This window comes from Oncorhynchus gorbuscha, linkage group LG25 (genome assembly GCF_021184085.1).
Source record: "Oncorhynchus gorbuscha isolate QuinsamMale2020 ecotype Even-year linkage group LG25, OgorEven_v1.0, whole genome shotgun sequence".
NCBI lineage: Eukaryota > Metazoa > Chordata > Actinopteri > Salmoniformes > Salmonidae > Oncorhynchus > Oncorhynchus gorbuscha.
Genome location: NC_060197.1, coordinates 51,314,059 through 51,319,058, shown reverse-complemented (window position 1 = coordinate 51,319,058; position 5,000 = coordinate 51,314,059). Strand labels below are relative to the sequence as shown.

Genomic DNA, 5,000 nt, shown 5'->3' with positions numbered 1-5,000 from the left:
CAAACACCCGGCTCTGAAACAGGTTCTGTCGTTTCAAACACTCGGCTCTGAAACAGGTTCTGTCGTTTCAAACACTCGGCTCTGAAACAGGTTCTGTCGTTGCAAACACTCGTCTCTGAAACAGGTTCTGTCGTTGCAAACACTCGGCTCTGAAACAGGTTCTGTCGTTTCAAACACTCGTCTCTGAAACAGGTTCTGTCGTTTCAAACACTCGGCTCTGAAACAGGTTCTGTCGTTTCAAACACTCGGCTCTGAAACAGGTTCTGTCGTTTCAAACACTCGGCTCTGAAACAGGTTCTGTCGTTTCAAACACTCGTCTCTGAAACAGGTTCTGTCGTTTCAAACACTCGTCTCTGAAACAGGTTCTGTCGTTTCAAACACTCGTCTCTGAAACAGGTTCTGTCGTTGCAAACACTCGTCTCTGAAACAGGTTCTGTCGTTTCAAACACTCGTCTCTGAAACAGGTTCTGTCGTTTCAAACACTCGTCTCTGAAACAGGTTCTGTCGTTTCAAACACTCGTCTCTGAAACAGGTTCTGTCGTTTCAAACACTCGGCTCTGAAACAGGTTCTGTCGTTTCAAACACTCGGCTCTGAAACAGGTTCTGTCGTTTCAAACACTCGTCTCTGAAACAGGTTCTGTCGTTTCAAACACTCGGCTCTGAAACAGGTTCTGTCGTTTCAAACACTCGTCTCTGAAACAGGTTCTGTCGTTTCAAACACTCGGCTCTGAAACAGGTTCTGTCGTTTCAAACACTCGGCTCTGAAACAGGTTCTGTCGTTGCAAACACTCGTCTCTGAAACAGGTTCTGTCGTTTCAAACACTCGTCTCTGAAACAGGTTCTGTCGTTTCAAACACTCGGCTCTGAAACAGGTTCTGTCGTTTCAAACACTCGGCTCTGAAACAGGTTCTGTCGTTTCAAACACCCGGCTCTGAAACAGGTTCTGTCATTTCGGCGACAGGTGTTTATGTTTTTGGACTCACCGGAGCAGACTTTGGAGTTATTGTTTAAAGTCAAGTATGACAATGGACTGTATACGATTTATGCTGGTACGGGTAGACAACGGTGTTTTGAGTGTGGGGATGTTGGCCATAAGCGATATACTTGCCCGAAAAGGGAGAAGGCAGAGGGAGGGGCGCAGGTGGTTATCGTAACGCCTGGGCCCGCTGATGTAGGGAGAGGTGAGCTGACAGCGATAGAGCAGCCACAAGCACCTGTTGCTGAGGAACAAGTTATCTGTGTTGAGGGCACGGAGTTGCAACTTGTATTAGAGGGAAATGTTATGCTACAGAAAAGTATTGTTGTAGAAGATAAGGATGTATCTGAAGAGCCAGTTCCTCAGACTGGTGAGGAGTTGCACAGTACGAGTGCTGGGGTACAGGAGGGGGTTCATGTGGAGCTAATCTCCCAGGTAGTGGAGGAGATGCCCACTATGAGTAATGAGGTTCAGGTGGGGCTAGTCTCCCAGGTAGTGGAGGAGATGCCCACTATGAGTAATGAGGTTCAGGTGGAGCTAGTCTCCCAGGTAGTGGGAGACTCGATACTCGATTCAGACTGGGTCCGCTCCACGGTTACCAGGCGGACTTCAGACTGGGTCCGCTCCATGGTTACCAGGGGGGATTCAGACGGGGGCCGCTCCACGGTTAACAGAAGGGATTCAAATGGGGTCCGCTCCACGGTTACCTGGGGGGATTCAGACGGGGTCCGCTCCACGGTTACCAGGGGGTTCAGACTGGGTCCGCTTCACGGTTACCAGGGGGGGTTCAGACGGGGTCCGCTCCACGGTTACCAGGGGGGATTCAGACGGGGTCCGCTCCACGGTTACCAGGGGGGATTCAGACGGGGTCTGCTCCACAGTTACCAGGGGGGATTCAGTGGGGCAGAGATGGGATGATTCAGTGAGAGAGGCAGAGACTTTGGGGGGTTTTCTAGGCTCTGATGTCTTTCAGAAAAAGAACTGGGAGGGTGTAGTGGAGAAAGTGTCAAGACTGTCAAGATGGAAATGGTTGCTACTCCAGCTGTCTTATAGGGGAAGGGTCCTGGTAGCTAATAATCTTGCTGCTTCTACCCTGTGGCACAGACTAATGATTTTACAGCCACCAAAGGGTCTGATACAGGAGCTTCAGAGGACCCTTGTCAATTTATTCTGGTCTGGACAACACTGGATTAAAGCTGCAGCCCTGTAGCTGCCACTGCACGAGGTGGGAAAGGCCTTGTGGACATTTCTTCCAGGATCATGGCTTTCCGGCTTCAAGCAGCCCAGAGACTGTTGTACTGTGTTGGTTCCAGCAGCCCAGAGACTGTTGTACTGTGTTGGTTCCAGCAGTCCAGAGACTGTTGTACTGTGTTGGTTCCAGCAGTCCAGAGACTGTTGTACTGTGATGGTTCTAGCAGTCCAGAGACTGTTGTACTGTGATGGTTCTAGCAGTCCAGAGACTGTTGTACTGTGTTGGTTCCAGCAGCCCAGAGACTGTTGTACTGTGTTGGTTCCAGCAGCCCAGAGACTGTTGTACTGTGTTGGTTCCAGCAGTCCAGAGACTTTTGTACTGTGATGGTTCCAGCAGTCCAGAGACTGTTGTACTGTGATGGTTCTAGCAGTCCAGAGACTGTTGTACAGCAGCCCAGAGACTGATGAGGTTCTAGCTGGGTTGACAACAGCTCTCTTGGGCTTAGACAAGCACCCTTTCCTCTTAAAGCTGGAGGAGGGTGATTTGTCTGGCCTGTCTCCATTCTATCTGTTATACAGGCTTGGAGAGTTTCATCTTAAAGCTCTAGGAGGGTGATTTGTCTGGCCTGTCTCCATTCTATAAGTCTGTTATACAGGCTTGGAGAGTTTCATCTTAAATCTATAGAGGAGGGTGATTTGTCTGGCCTGTCTCTATTCTGTAAGTCTGTTATACAGGCTTGGAGAGTTTCATCTTAAAGCTATAGAGGAGGGTGATTTGTCTGGCCTGTCTCTATTCTGTAAGTCTGTTATACAGGCTTGGAGAGTTTCATCTTAAAGCTATAGAGGAGGGTGATTTGTCTGGCCTGTCTCTATTCTGTAAGTCTGTTATACAGGCTCGGAGAGTTTTCAACATGTCCCGTATGGCCTGTACGCCACCAGAGATGTGGCTTTTTGAAGAGCCTCTTTTTTACATTTACATTTACATTTACATTACATTTTTACAACACTGCCATCTAGTCCTGTGCTCTGGGTTCAGGGTGTACTAAGCTGGGTCATCTTATGTGTAGCAGGAACAGATCGCTGGAGGAGCTGGAGAAAGAGTGGGGATCCGGTCTTCTCGCCTACTGAGGAAGGTCATCGCTGAGGTCTGTGACTCCTTGCCAGTGCTTCATCTGCAGTATGTGACACTTCCAATTCTGATCGGTGGAAGGAGGGTCTGGATTATGTGTTCCCTGCACTGATTGTTAGTGCTGCGATAGGGGCATTTGAAGAGGACGTGGGGATGCTGCTTTCCTTCGATACCCCGGAGCTGGGGGAGTTCAAGGAGGTGGGGGGGTTCAAAGAGCTGGGGAGTTCAAGGAGGTGGGGGGTCCAAGGAGCTGGGGAGTTCAAGGAGGTGGGGGAGTTCAAGGAGGTGGGGGGTTCAAGGAGGTGGGGGGTTCAAGGAGCTGGGGGGTTCAAGGAGGTGGGGGGTTCAAGGAGGTGGGGGAGTTCAAGGAGGTGGGGGGTTCAAGGAGCTGGGGAGTTCAAGGAGGTGGGGGGTTCAAGGAGGTGGGGGGTTCAAGGAGCTGGCGGAGTTCAAGGAGGTTGGGGGTTCAAGGAGCTGGGGAGTTCAAGGAGCTGGGGGAGTTCAAGGAGGTGGGGTGTTCAAGGAGGTGGGGGGTTCAAGGAGCTGGCGGAGTTCAAGGAGGTTGGGGGTTCAAGGAGCTGGGGGAGTTCAAGGAGGTGGGGGTTCAAGGAGGTGGGGGAGTTCAAGGAGGTGGGGGGTTCAAGGAGGTGGGGGGTTCAAGGAGGTGGGGGGGTTCAAGGAGGTGGGGGGTTCAAGGAGGTGGGAAAGAAGGCCATTTACAACATTTGTGTAAAGGTGTCCCATGCCTCTTCCCTGGAAGGGGTAAAAATCGACGAGGTGGGTGGGTGTGTTTGGTCCAGGTTCCCCCCCATAAGGCTGTTAGCGATCATTATACAAACTGCCAATTGATAAGAGGACAGATGACCTCCAATGGAGGATAATACATGGAGCCATAGCCACCAATATTCATCTCCTACACCTGGATCCTACTGTTGGGGAGGGGTGTCCATTCTGCATCTCCTACACCTGGATCCTGCTGTTGGGGAGGGGTGTCCATTCTGCATCTGGTACACCTGGATCCTGCTGTTGGGGAGGGGTGTCCATTCTGCATCTGGTACACCTGGATCCTACTGTTGGTGAGGGGTGTCCATTCTGCATCTGCTACACCTGGATTCTACTGTTGGGGGGGTCCATTCTGCATCTCCTACACCTGGATCCTGCTGTTGGGGAGGGGTGTCCATTCTGCATCTCCTACACCTGGACCCTACTGTTGGGGAGGGGGGTCCATTCTGCATCTCCTACACCTGGATCCTACTGTTGGGGAGGGGTGTCCATTCTGCATCTGGTACACCTGGATCCTACTGTTGGGGAGGGGTGTCCATCCTGCATCTGCTACACCTGGATCCTACTGTTGGGGAGGGGTGTCCATTCTGCATCTGGTACACCTGGATCCTACTGTTGGGGAGGGGTGTCCATTCTGCATCTCCTACACCTGGATCCTTCTGTTGGGGAGGGGTGTCCATTCTGCATCTCCTACACCTGGATCCTGCTGTTGGAGAGGGGGAGGGGTGTCCATCCTGCATCTGGTACACCTGGATCCTACTGTTGGCGAGGGGTGTCCATTCTGCATCTGGTACACCTGGATCCTACTGTTGGGGAGGGGGAGGGGTGTCCATTCTGCATCTCCTACACCTGGATCCTTCTGTTAGGGAGGGGTGTCCATTCTGCATCTCCTACACCTGGATCCTACTGTTGGGGAGGGGT

The 5,000-nt window shown here is 51.7% G+C and overlaps 1 protein-coding gene across 2 annotated transcripts in view; it reads right to left on the bottom strand.

Moving 5' to 3' along the window:
• LOC124014086 (sodium/hydrogen exchanger 9B2-like) overlaps positions 1-5,000 on the bottom strand; it is a 41,865-nt gene that overhangs the window by 30,329 nt on the left and 6,536 nt on the right. The window lies entirely within an intron of this gene.